This window comes from Bos indicus, chromosome 3, assembly GCF_029378745.1.
Source record: "Bos indicus isolate NIAB-ARS_2022 breed Sahiwal x Tharparkar chromosome 3, NIAB-ARS_B.indTharparkar_mat_pri_1.0, whole genome shotgun sequence".
Lineage (NCBI taxonomy): Eukaryota > Metazoa > Chordata > Mammalia > Artiodactyla > Bovidae > Bos > Bos indicus.
This window is the reverse complement of record NC_091762.1, coordinates 104,363,527-104,378,067: the sequence shown is the minus strand read 5'-3', so window position 1 is coordinate 104,378,067 and position 14,541 is coordinate 104,363,527. Positions and strand designations below refer to the sequence as shown.

Genomic DNA, 14,541 nt, shown 5'->3' with positions numbered 1-14,541 from the left:
AAAGAATGCTCAAACTACCGCACAATTGCACTCATCTCACACGCTAGTAAAGTAATGCTCAAAATTCTCCAAGCCAGGCGTCAGCAATACATGAACCGTGAACTTCCAGATATTCAAGCTGGTTTTAGAAAAGGCAGAGGAACCAGAGATCAAATTGCCAACATCCGCTAGATCATCGAAAAAGCAAGAGAGTTCCAGAAAAACATCTGTTTCTGCTTTACTGACTATCCCAAAGCCTTTGACTGTGTGGATCACAATAAACTTTGGAAAATTCTGAAAGAGATGGGAATACCAGACCACCTGACCTGCCTCTTGAGAAACCTATATGCAGGTCAGGAAGCAACAGTTAGAACTGGACATGGAACAACAGACTGGTTCCAAATAGGAAAAGGAGTTCGTCAAGGCTGTATATTGTCACCCTGCTTATTTAACTTATATGCAGAGTACATCATGAGAAATGCTGGGCTGGAAGAAGCACAAGCTGGAAACAAGATTGCCGGGAGAAATATCAATAACTTCAGATATGCAGATGACACCACCCTTATGGCAGAAAGTGAAGAGGAAATAAAAAGCCTCTTGATGAAAGTGAAAGAAGAGACTGAAAAAGTTGGCTTAAAGCTCAGCATTCAGAAAACTAAGATCATGGCATCTGGTCCCATCACTTCATGGGAAATAGATGGGGAAACAGTGGAAACAGTGTCAGACTTTATTTTGGGGGGCTCCAAAATCACTGCAGATGGCGACTGCAGCCAAGAAATTAAAAGACGTTTACTCCTTGGAAGGAAAGTTACAACCAACCTAGATAGCATATTCAAAAGCAGAGACATTACTTTGCCAACAAAGGTCCGTCTAGTCAAGGCTATGGTTTTTCCTATGGTCATGTGTGGGTGTGAGAGTTGGACTGTGAAGAAAGCTGAGCACCGAAGAATTGATGCTTTTGAAGTGTGGTGTTGGAGAAGACTCTTGAGAGTCCCTTGGACTGCAAGGAGATCCAACCAGTCCATTCTGAAGGAGATCAGCCCTGGGATTTCTTTGGAAGGACTGATGCTAAAGCTGAAACTCCAGTACTTTGGCCACCTCATGTGAAGAGTTGACTCATTGGAAAAGACTCTGATGCTGGGAGGGACTGGGGGCAGGAGGAGAAGGGGATGACAGAGGATGAGATGGCTGGATGGCATTACCTACTTGATGGACGTGAGGTTGAGTGAACTCTGGGAGTTGATGATGGACAGGGAGGCCTGGCATGCTGCAATTCATGGGGTCGCAAAGAGTCAGACACGACTGAGCAACTGAACTGAACTGAATCAATTTTCTTAATCCTTTCTTAAATTTAACACTCTTTGCATCTTATTTAAGAAGTCCTTCCCATGCAGAGATTATGACAGCATTCTCTTGTTTATCAAAATGTTTATAGTTTTTCCTTTCATGTTTAATTTTTTAAATCTCCTTGAAATTTATTTTTACATACTATACACAGTGATAGTCAGATTGTGTTTTTCCATATGCATATCCATGGGTCGAATACCATTTATCAGAAAACTCAATGCTAACCTGTAATGTGTACTTTGCAATACATAAAAAATCCATAAATGCACAGTTTTGTTTCTGGGCACCCTATTTTGTGCTAATTGATAAGCTATCTTTGAATCAATTCCACTCTTTCGATATTACTACAGCTTTATATCCATAGAGCAATGATATCCATATCATTAGAGACTTATATCCATAGAGACTTGATATCCATAGAGCAAGTCTTCTGACCTAGTTCTTCTTCAAAATGTTTTAGTTATGATTGCAGATATTTCTATTGCTCCTTAGAGTTCTGTCATCCTTTTCTTTATATATTGTGCTATGCTATGAGCATATATTTAATATTTCAAACTGATATTTTTCCTGGTAAAAATAACTTTTTATCCCTAGTGATGTTTTGAACCATAATATCTGATTCACCTGATGTTGTGCTTATCATTTGACAGTATACATTTACCTTCTTTCCCTTTCATTCTTTGTGTAGTTTTAAGCTGTAGATAAGTCTTTCTCAACTAGCTGGGATATCATATACTCTGTTTCTATTCTTTCCCTGGTTCTTCTAGAAAATGCAACATACATTATTCACTTATCAATCTACGAATAATTATTAATCTTTACTCTCCTTAAAGGAAATACCAAGGCCTTAGAATGCTTTCTTAACTTATATGCTGTTGTTGTCTTATATTCAATTTTCCATATTTTAATGCATAAGCTATTAAAATCCTATTTTATATTTCATCTTTCTTTTGTTTACCTACATAGTTTACCTCTTACTATCTCTCATCTTTTGCCACTGGAATCACTTTCATTCTGCCTAAAGGAAAAAGAATCAGTGAAGTTAATGGGAGGCAAACTCATAAAGTGCTAGCAAACTACATTTTCTTTACATAGAAATGTCTTCATACTGTCATCTTCTTGAAAGATAGTTTCTCTGTGCATAGAATCCTAGGTTATCAGCTACTTCATTACAGAAAACGTTCCACTGCTTTCTCTCTTCCATTGTTGGGAAGTGTGCAAATCACTCTTTTCAAGGCAAATTGTCTTTTTCTCTGGATATTTTTAGAATTTTCTCTTTGCCTTTAGTGCTCTTCTTGTGAACTTTTGGCTTGACATATTTTATTAATTCTGGAAAAACATCAGTCATTATTTCCTCAAATAGTTGCTTCTGATCCATTCGCCATTTCCTTTTAGAACCTCAATTAAAAGTACATTAGAACTCCTCCTCTAGATGTCTTTTAACATCTCTTCCATATTTTCTGTCTTGTTGTTTCCCTATGCAGCATTTTGGGTAATTTCTTATAATATAGCATCCAATTCACTATCTCTTTTTGCTTTGATCTAATATGTTGTCTAACAGTAATCCATTCGGTTTTTAGATTTCAGTTTTGTATTTCTATTTCTAGAAGTTCAATTTGGTCTTTTTCTAACCTGTTAAGTAACTTTTAACTGTTAGTCATTCTCTGAAGACATTTATAAGTTTGCTTTAATTATTATGGACATAATAAGCATAGTTATTTATTTGTCCCTGATAATTCAATACATAAAAAATTTAGGAGTCTTTTTGTTCACTCATCATGTTTTGTTTCTGACTGTTACTGCTCACTGGACCTGGAAAACCAGAAAGATTACTTCCTTTAGAGAAGATTCATCTTCTGCCAGGGTAGGGGAGGGTAGGGGAAGGGAGCACTGGAAGTATCTTAAAGCTAATTCATGGTTTGAAGTTCTCTGAATCAAGGTGATACAAAACCATCCTCAAAATCTGTACAAAGGCCAGCCAGTGACTACAACCTACCTTTTCTTTTCTCTCTCACTCTTCTCAGTACCTGAGCACTTTCCCTGTTGCCACTTAGGATGGGGAGGCATGGTTTTACTTCTGGTTCACCTCTACCCTGAATAGTTCCAGCTTTGTTTGGAGACAGTCTCCTATGAGACTATCCACCTTGAGCAACCCCTGAACTTTGAGCGCTAAATTCCTTGTCTTCAAGGCTGCCAAAACCAAAGCCCGTATTTATTAGGATCAACAAATCTTCTCAGGATAAAACCTACTTAAGTGCTCTAGTGATTTGTACATCTCTCTCTATGATTTCACTGCATCATAGATTTTGGCCTGACAGTTCTTTTTCCTCTTCTCAGCTCTTTAGAGTTTTTGTCTTAATTTTAAATTTTAAAAAATATCTCCAACATTTTAATATTTTTCAAAGGGAACTGCGGTCCAAATAACCTTACCTATCATTATCAGAAACAAATGTCTACCATTTCCTATTTTCATGATCACTGAATTCGTTTTCCTTAACAGCTACAGTATTTGCATGAGGTTCCTCTTGGCAGGCGGAGAAGGCAATGGCACCCCACTCCAGTACTCTTGCCTGGAAAATCCCATGGACAGAGGAGCCTGGTGGGCTGCAGTCCATAGGGTCGCTAAGAGTCAGACACGACTGAGCGACTTCACTTTCACTTTTCACTTTCATGCATTGAAGGAAATGACAACCCACTCCAGTATTCTTGCCTGGAGAATCCCAGGGACGGGAGCCTGGTGGGCTGCCGTCTATGGGGTCGCACAGAGTCGGACACGACTGAAGCAACTTAGCAGCAGCAGCAGCCTCTTGGCAGGAGAGGGGAGGACAACCAGGATACCCTTTCAAATTACCTGTTTTCACAACCCAAAGGCTCTCTTCCTCCTTGCTACCATAGAGACAGAATACTTCCTACAGATATGGCTACTTTCCTATGTGATTCTTTAAGTCATTCTTCTTTTTCCTCTTTGAATCAAACTATGTCAGGAGACTGCTTCTACCAGCTATACATCCAATTTCCACAAAAATTACTGCAAGCAAGGGATATAGCTTTTACACATCATGGTACACTTTTCACCTTATAGAATGTGATGTTTATGGTACTTATTAAGATCTGATCTTTGTTGTTGCTCTCTCTCTCTCTGTCTCTGTACCGCCTTCATTCACTTCTTCCCACCTGGCTTCCCTCAATCTCATCTATTTGGGACAGTCTTTACACACATTTTGAAGTCTATAGATTAAATTTCTCTCCTAGTTGAGCTGGAAATGGAGTTTGCAAGATTTTTATTATTACTTTTTCACCTTTCTTGTTGTTTTTGAACGTTTTCAAGGGAGAGAGGGGAAAATTGCTAACTACTGAAATAATGTTTATCCTCAAAGGTCAGAATCATCTTGATTCCTGTATCTCATATGCAGTACAAAAAATACATCATTAAGTCCTGTCAACTCAGTCTTTGAGATATATTCATAACTTGTCCAATTTGACCTCCTCCATCTCTACCCTAGTCCGAGTCACCATTGTATTTTATCTGGTTTATTGCATAGCCTCCTAACTAGCTGTCCTACAGATACCTTAGGTGCTTTGCGGTTGATTCTCTGTAAGGTATTTACATTTCTCAATTTTTTAATTGAAGTAGAGTTGATTCACAATGTTGCGTTAGTTTTAGGTATCCATCAAAGTGATTCGGTTATACTGAGAATACATATATGCCCTATTTCAGATTCTTTTTTCATTTAGGTTATTACAAAATATTGAATTGAGTTGCCTGTGTATGCAGCCCTTGCTTACCTGTTTTCTATGCAGCAGCTTGCATCTGCTAATCCTAAGCTCCTAATTCATCCCTCCCCTCACTCTGTTTCCCTTTGGTAATCCTAAGTTTATTTTCTATGTTTATGAGTCTGTTTATGCTTTATAAATAAATTCATGCGTATTATTTTTAAACTCCATATATTATATAAGAGATGTCATATGGTATTCATCTTTCTCTGTCTGACTTCATTCATTTAGTATGATAATCTCTAGGTCCATCCATGTTCCTGCAAATGGCATTATTTCATTCTTTTTTATGACTAATATTCCATTGTATATCTATATACCAAATCTTCTTTATCCATTCATCTGCAAGACATTTAGATTGCTTCCATGTCTTGGCCACTATAAATAGCAACATTTACATCTTTTTAAGACATAAGCCAAACCATGCCACCTATCCTCAAAATCTTCCAATGGCTTCCTATCTCACTAGAATAAAATTCAAAGTATTTAACACAGTTGTGAGGCCCTAATCCCCTCTCTCCCTTCTCTCCTCTCCCATTATTGTTGCATTCCAGCCACAATATCCTCCTTGCTGCTCTCCAAACAGGTCAAGCATATACCCACCTCAGGACCTTTGCACTTGCTAAATTGTTACAACCTTAGTTCCCTCATGGTTCACTCCTCACTTCTTTCACATCTCTGCTCAAATATAACTTTGTCAGGAGTTCTTCCCTGAACAACTGCTCTCACACATCACTACCCCACACATCCACTCCACATCTCCTTACCCAGTTTATTTCTCTTCTTGGCACTTATCACCACCTTATTTTTCTTATACTTGCTTTTTTGTTTGGAGTTGTTTTCTACAACCAAAATATGAACTCTATGAGAACAGGGCCTCTGTCTGTTTTGCTCACTGATGTATCACAAGCATGTAAACGGTACCTGGAGCCATAGTAAGCACCCAATAAATGCCACTGAATTAATGCTATGGCTACAAAGGAACCCAATTGCAAGAAGTACAGTGAAAGCAGAAATTGCACAGCTCCTCCATCTTTGCTGTCACACCGTCTCTCACTACTTGCCGTCCAGCTTCTCTGCTCATCAGGCACCTCCAACATTCTTGTAGCTGAGTCTACAAGTCTTTCCCACCTGAGGTTCCTTGGCTCAGTGTCTAAATCCCAAATATCTGACTGGTCTGCCTTAGTCCAAGAACCCACCCAGAATCCAATTAACCACTGTTGAGGGACAGATGGGGGGTGGGGGGTAAACATGTCTATTCACATGCCAAGTAGAGTCACCTTCCCCAAACTCTTTAAAAATGGGGAAAATGCTGGCAATCTTTAACTCAGATGCAGAACAAGCCTCCACGAACACATCCCTGACAATGGCAGAGAGAATGTACATGAATTCTATTGATACAAGGGTGCCTCTAACAAGTGTCTTCAGAGTCCTGTGAGTAATATAAGTGAGTGAAGAGGGCAAGGTGGTAAAGATGGCAAACTCAGGAGTCTCTGCTACATCCAAAGAAGTGCAGCTACTAGAACTAACTCCTGCCAAGGAGGAATGTGGGTCTGGAGTTGCCAGATCTTCTGATGGTTCAAGAGAAGCCAAGAAATTTGGAAATTGTAGTGTGAAATCTCCCACTTTAAAAATGATGACAACTAATCCAATTTTTGAAAAACAAAACACCGTGCAGACCAAATCAAACACATCTGCTGATCAAATTTGGCTCAGGGCTACTTGTGAGCAATTCTGTTTTACACAGTCAGCTCAAAAATAGGACACAGGTAATTTATCACACTCAAGAGCAATGTTTCCCAAGGGGTTCAGTGTGAAGATTTCATTAGCTGGAGTAACCAGAACTTTCAGTCCCCTTTTACAGCACTTGCCCTATCTTCTCTGCCAGTCCTGATGCAAATGCCCACCAACTTTTACCCGGGAGAGACATGGCTTAGTGGAAAGAATTACAGCCTTGGAATCAAATAAATCGGGTTAAAACCCAGTGCTACCTCCTAGCTTTCCTTAACTTCTCTAAAATTTAGTTTCCTCATTTGCAACCTGAGAATACTAATTCCTGCCTAGAAGCATTCTAAGGAATGAATATAAGCAAAGTGCTTGGTACATAATAGAGGCACAGAATAGGTAACTTTTATTAATAGAGTAGCAGGCAGTCTTCCCATAGAAAGGCATGATAGCTGAAAATCTACAATTGTGATACAGGATGTTCACAAGCTCATACCACCTAAATCTTCTGTGGGATAAGTAGAGGGGAAAGATGCATTTAATAAATAAAATGCGGATAAGAAATACAGTCATGCAAGGGCCCAGGTCTTCACACTAATGGAAATACTGGTGAACCTAGTCCAGAATGAATACATTTGTAGAAACCAGCAGTAATTAAAATTCATAGACATCAATTATCTGATTATTCAAGAACTCTCTCAACTTTTGAAGCCAGGTTTTGTATGCATATTACAACACAACACTGAGTCAAGAAGATGCATGCCAATTCTCCAATGGCCTAAAAAATTTAATCCTGTAGCTCAAGGAGACATAACCAGGAGGAAAAAAAAAACCCTGCTGGCCAGGTGTAAAGGGCAGTGCTGACTCCATCTGCTGTGGGCTGCCAGGGGGCTGGAGCAGGACTGTCCGACATTCACCATCAAATGCAGGGGAGCGACTGCTATGGCAGAGAACCCAAAGCCATCAGGAGGAATGCCTCTCTCGCCCACCTTGCCCTGCACTTTCCAGGAAGGAGCCAGGTGCAAGCTGGAGGGCCACACAACGCACACTTAAAGGGTCATGAAACAGGAAAGGGGTCATCCTAAAATGAAACATGTAAATGAAGCTCAATGCAGGAACTGAGAGCACCCTGGACTGCAGAAATCAGAAACACCTTTCTCCTGGCAGGGAACTCTAAATAGGTTTCGCCCTCCATGAGGTTTAAAAAGAGTTTTGTCTCTGATTGGCTGTGCTTCCCCACCAAGGAAACCTGACCTCCCCCATCCCAGATCTGCCTGGGCCTATTCCTATTCCTCAGGCCCTCACGGCTGTTATAATCACGCACGTCCATTATCAGCTTTCCTCCAGGGGGTACCAAGCACCGGAAAATCACTTATCTCCTTCACTGTCAAGTCTCCCCAGATAGGCAGGCCATCAGTAATTATTTAAGCTATTTTCTAGATTTAAAAGGTGGGGGTGCAGAGTAGTCTAACATGAGTGGAGTATAGATCAAGATAGACAGGAACTGGCAATCGTTGAAGCTGGGCATTGGGCAAATAGAAGCTCATTATACTCTTTTTTTCCATTTTGGGGTATGTTTCAAATTTTCCATAATATAAAAGTTTTGAAACAAAGATTTCAGGAAAACACAGCTACAACCTGAAAACAATATCAGGTGCTCAACCCTCTCCATTCTGTGTCTGGACACAGAAGAATCTGGAAAGTGCTCAGATCGACAGCCTCCAGGGTTCCTGCACTCCCAGAACAGAGATAGTATCTTCGAGGCATTACACTCAGTGTCCTCAACAAACCACCTTTGAAAAATTCCCTAGAACTTTTCAGAATTATTCTGGCAAGACCCAGCTTCCCTTCTTGACCTATAAACCCTTGTGCCTCCACAAATTACCCTGACAACCTCAACCCACTCCAAGGGCCTCTACTTCCTGTTCCAAACTACCGTGTTGAGCAATCCAGTTATTGAAATAGCTCCTGGGTGGCAGACGAGCGTCTGTTAAGCTAGTTCTCCCTCCTGAGAGTCAGAAGGGTGCTGTTATCACTTTCAAGGAGCCAAGGAACACTTTATATTTTCTTCTTCCTCTTCCTTCTAACTTCAATTTGCTCCTAATAAGAAGTTGTTTTCATCATCTAAAGTGCAGTTTTTCAACCCAACCCTATGAACATCTCAGCATTTCCTGTTTAGGGGGCCAACCTGTGCATTGTGGGGTGTTCAGCAGCTTCCCTGGTCTCTGCCCACTGGATGCCCATAGCATATATGCTGTCCCCAGCTGCCACAACCAAAAATGTCTCGAGACATTGCCAAGAGTTCCTTAGGGGGCAAAATCACTCCTTGTTGAAAACCACTGGTCTAAAAGAGTGAAAAACCAAGATCAATAGGGTCCTGGCAAAAAAAAAAAAAATTGAGATATACAGTTTATTTCCACATACACTATTAGATAACATATTTCAATGTATATATTTCTAAATAAGAATACTGAAGAAATATCACATCCCAAGTCAGAAACACATAAAGGAACAAGAGAAAAATGAACTCATAACACTTGTAACTATTTCTTCTGTCTTGTGGCTTCCTGTGTAAATCTTATTTGTTTCCTCCAGATTATTCTGTTTTCAAGCCAATGCAGACATCATTTCATAGCAAGTCCTCTCTAAAGTGCCACACCATCTGTGTTGGGAGGGGAGACTCCTAATGAAGTGAGGTGTGCTGGCCTTCCAGCACATAGTCGACAGGTGTCACTGGAGAACAGAAGCCCCAAGAGAAGATTCCCCCAAGAAATCAGAAGAAAGCACCCAGAACACATCCTCCCGGTAGAGCTTCAAATATCAATAGATTGCCATCATGGCCAAGAAGCAAAACAAAAGGCTAAGCAAGCAGCATGCGAGGTGACAACACCCAAGGGGAAATACTATTCTATTACTTCATTACACAGAGGGAGTTTCCTGTGGTACACTCCCCTTCAGAAGAAATAAAATCTGCTCTCTGCTCTCTGTTCTGCACAGGCCTTACACTAGTCAGTCCATTATTCAGCTTCGGAGGATTTACGTACAAAGCTGTCTCTCCCAGCTCCACTCCCAATGGCCCCCTGACTCCATGGAGATGTTAACATGTTCCTCCTCTCTGATGCTATGGACAGCCAGGTGCTGGGCACAGGGGATGCTGTCTTTTGGGCTCCATTCCTCCTGAAATCCCACTTCACTGCCTGTCTCAGCCTGGATCCCCTCAGTCCTAGATTCTGGCCAAGGCCTCCTAACTGATCTCCCTGGTTGAGAGTTTCCCTTCTAACCCAGGTTTCACATGGACGATGATCTTTCAAGGGCACAAGCCAGAAGAGACCAGAATCCTTCTGCCGTTTCTTGCTCCCTATCACTGGATACAATCCCTTCTTCTTTGGAGCACATTTTCAAAGCACACCAAATAGATGGCCCAGGAGGTGTCCAAGCAGGAGCAGGATGAGCATTGAGTGAAACAGGTGTGCACCCATGGGGGATTCATCCACTGGATAGGTGGTGAAGTGAGGAAGCGAAGAGGGTGTTAGATGCAAGGACCGTAAAGTTTCCTTTTAATCCTGACTTGCCATGACGCTGGGAACTCCTAGATCTGCCATTCAGGTCCTGCCATCTGACCCCAAGCCTCCTGCAATGTGATACTAAATGATCATCCGTGAATGTTCCTGAAGTAGTCCAGCACATGGTACCCCACTTCCATAAGATAACTTCTTTTCTGCTTGTCTTTTTTTTTTTTTTCAATTACAAAGGAATGGTTTTGCGGTAACAGAATTAAAACAGTCCTGAAATATTTTAAGATGAAGTGTCTCAACAACTGCACTCCCATGGTGACAACTTCCAAGCATACGACATGTGCCCTCCACTCCTTCTCCATAATACATACACACACACATACACACCCTACTCATTTGATACTTGATCTTATACTGTGCCTTAGGGAGGAAAAGATTTAATTCTTACATGCATTGACTCATCTCTCTAGCTCCCCAAGAGGTTAAGCCTGGTTAGTTCATCTGCTTCAATTGCAATTATCCCACCAATGAGGAAATGGGAGGCAGGGAACTCAGGTACCCACTTTAAAATCACAGATTAGTTGGCAACATAGTTAAAACCAGAATAAGAACTCCTTTCCCAGTGTTCATTATTACACTGTAAGTGCTCTTCTCCACACAGTGCAGAGCACGTTCAGGAAGCAAGTAGAAATATTACTTGGGAAAAAAATAACTTACAGAGGCAGGATAGCACAGGGTTAAGTACCTGGACTCTGAACTCAGGCTGCTGTCATTAGGATGTAGCTGTCATTTACTTGGGGCTTCCCTGGTGACTCAGACAGTAAAGACTCCCCCTGCAATGCAGGAGAACAGGAGTTCGATTCCTGGGTCAGGAAGATCCTCTGGAGAAGGAAATGGCAACCCACTCTAGCATTCTTGCCTGGAGAATTCCATGGACAGAGGAGCCTGGCGGGCTACAGTCCATGGGGTTGCAAAATTTACTTAACTATGTGACCTGAGTCAATCAATTGGGCCTCAATTTCATTGTCTGAAACTGGGGTAATGATAGTACCTCCCTTACAGGGTTGTTGTGAGAATTAGATAAGTTAATACCTATAAAGCACCCAAAACAATGCCTACTACCCATGCTAATAAAATCAGCATCATAGTTCTAATATAGCCCTCAAAATACAGTAAATATTATCCTTCTTAAAATTAAGTCTGGAAAGTCAAGATTAAACCTTGTTAAATTTGTTCCTTGTTCAAAAAGAAATCAGCATGGGGGAAAACTCACATGCTATTAGTCCACAAAAATTTAAGTGACACAGTGACTGAAATCATTTCTACAAAGAGAAATGACCTCATAATGACCTCATAGATCAAACGCATTGTAATACCTACCGTGCCAAAGAATAAAAAACCTTAACAGCCTCTAGCAGTAATTATCTAAGTAAAATGGGCTGCAAATCTGTTGGAGAATTGTTTTTGCCATGATAATATTTCGAGTAAATTGCTGCTTCTATACTAAAAGTACTGGTGTCACAGAACTGGCATACTAATAGAAAGATTATTAAAGAAACACTATTAAAATGAATTAGGTATTATTAAAGATTCAACACTACAACAGTGCCTGATTACAAGAGATTTCAAGCTCTATTGCTTAATGGGCAGATAAAAGTGTTAATTAAGCCCACTCTTAGAGGATGTCCCTAGGCAGGTCTACAAACCACAGGCAGCAAGAGGTCTAGGGACTAAATGAGAAACTAGTAACACCAGCCCAGTTGGATACAGTCCTACCAGTAAGATGGGGAGAGATCAGGAAGAGCCAAGGTTTTCTGCACAGAAGAGGTAACCTGGTAAAGCACACAACCATCCAACTTTTTTGAATCTCATGATTTTTGTTTTTTTAACTGCTTTGTCAGCAACACTTCTAATTGCTCCTTTGCTTAAGTGAAGAGATCCAAATAATCCACCATAGATTGGCGACCCTTAATAAACAGTATAAGCAGGGAGAGGCAGAGAAAGCCTTGCCGTGATCACCAAAGCCTTCTCAGGCAACCAGAAGACACTGAATAGCTCTCACGGCAGCATCTCGGCCAAAAGCATCTCTCACCGCAAACAGCCTAAAGCTCTCAGTGGTTCTTAAAAGAGTTGCTAGACTAAAGGCATTAGCCATGAGTTTCAGGATCTATTTTGCTTTCCCACCTTGTTAATTAACTAATCAGGGGTGGCAAAGCGCCTCACAAATATCAAGTGTCAGGGAAATGCTAAGTAAATTCACCTACATGTTCTATCAACGCTCAATTAGGAAAGGCGGAAGAGCTAGAGGCTCAGCTGTCCCCAGAATGCTGCAAGCCAAGGGCCAGCTAACGTGAAGGCGGAGAGACCCGTGTGCCCTGCAGCAGCCTCCAGCCCAGAGCAGGGCTCTCGGCAGGACTTCTGGAAAGGAAACCTGGACCAGGGCCACCCGGGGCAAAGCCAAAGCTGCTGGAGAGGCGCATCCTCGCCGTTCAGCCTCCATCTCCCCGCATCGCTCAGATGTCAACAAACCCGGACCACAAAGTGAAACTTTCCAGGCCCCCACCGTCGTGCTGGGTGTCTGCCCTCTGCCTGCGAGCGCGGCGCAGGGACAGGTGTGGGGCCGAGGCTCAGGAAGGGACCCCCGCTCCCAGCCCCAGCGATTGTGTAATCGACCTGAGACGGGAGTTCTCGGGACCAGCCCCACGCCGGGATGCGGAGGCGCGGCCCGGGGACCCTTCTGCAGGCGCGGCGCCGGGAGGTGTGAGGGGGATGGGGAGAACGGTCGTCCCGCCCCCCGGGACCGCCCCCGGGAGGCAAAGGGAGCCGCGGAGCTGACACAGCCCGGAGGGGGCGCCCGCGCGGCGGACCGCTGCCGAGCTTGGGGACGCGATGGCTCGGCAGTGCGGCCGGCCTTACCTGCGCGCCGGCCCGGCACGGCGGAAGGCGGTTCGGGATGCCGAGGCGGCGGACGGCGGTCGGCAGCGCCGGCAGCCACCCAGCCACGGCATATAAGTAACCTCGGCGGCAGCGGCGGGCGCGGGACTGACAGCCCCAGGCCCCGCCTCCAGGCCCCGGGCCCCGCCCCCTCCGCGGCCGCGCAGCTGGCCCCGCCTTCTCCGCCCACCGCCGGGGTCAAGCTCGGTCCACCGGCCCGGGGGGCGGGGGCCTTCGCTTCCGATTGGTCCGGGAGGTAACCGCCCCGCCCACTCCCCCGCTCCATCCTTGGCTGCGAAGCGACGCGTGCGCAGTGGCTACGATGGGCAGCGCATAGCGCTGAGTGCTGGCGTAGTTGGTCCTCCATCTCTTGTGCTGGGCATCTTACTTTATCCGGCACGACTGGGAGCCGTGGGTAACCTGAAGAATCAGAAGTCAGACCCAGACTCCACGATGAATTGTCTTTATTCACCTGTGAAGGAATCTACGGGAAAAAAAAACAGAATGGGCCAGGCTCTAACCAAAGGAGACCCCCAAACTAGAAACTGCTGCAAAAAAACGTACCACTGGCTCGGATGCATCTGCGCCAGGTCTGGGGGTGCTTTATTCACTCTCTGGATTCTATCCCTGGTCAACAAGTATGATGTGTGTGCGGAGGGTCCAGCAGTTGTGAAGCGAGGTTAGAGCATTAAGGTTGTGCCAACAGAGAAAGTGAGAGATGCTGAAGAAAGTAACCCTTCTCCAGCGCCAGCTTCCTTCTCCCCAGCCCCTCCCTATATCTGTCACTGCTCCCTCTGCGCCACCCTCAACCTGTAAACAAGACCAGGTCTCTCCCAATAAGAATCAGTTTTGACCCAGCCATTCCACTACTCAAGGGAATTGAAAACTTATATCTACCCAACAACTTGTACACAAATGTCATAATGACCCAAAAGCATATTCATAATGACCCAAAAGCATATTCATAATAACCCAAAAGTCAAACATTCGAACGTCCATTGTTTGATGACTAGATAAACAAATTATGATTTATCCATACAGTGGAATTTCTCTGGGCTATGAAAAGAACTGAAGTACTGATCCCTGCTATAATTTGGACGAAAATGAAAACTAAGTGAAAGAAGCCGGGCACAAAAAATCAGATAGTATATAAGTCCACTTGTATGAAGTATCCAGAATAGGCAAATCTATAGAGACAGGAAATAGGTTGGTGGTTGCCAAAGGCTGGGGGAAGGGAAAATGGAGAGTGATTGCAAATGGGCATGGA

General features: G+C 43.1%; 1 protein-coding gene across 3 annotated transcripts in view; it reads right to left on the bottom strand.

Annotated features, from left to right (window-relative positions):
• Positions 1–13,430, bottom strand: part of HIVEP3 (HIVEP zinc finger 3) — a 565,279-nt gene extending 551,849 nt beyond the window's left edge. For all 3 annotated transcript variants that reach the window (XM_070786744.1, XM_070786743.1, XM_070786747.1), the window contains exon 1: positions 13,257–13,430. The gene's annotated coding sequence lies outside the window, so the exon portion shown is untranslated. The remainder of the gene's footprint in view (positions 1–13,256) is intronic.
• Positions 13,431–14,541: the final 1,111 nt, after the last annotated feature.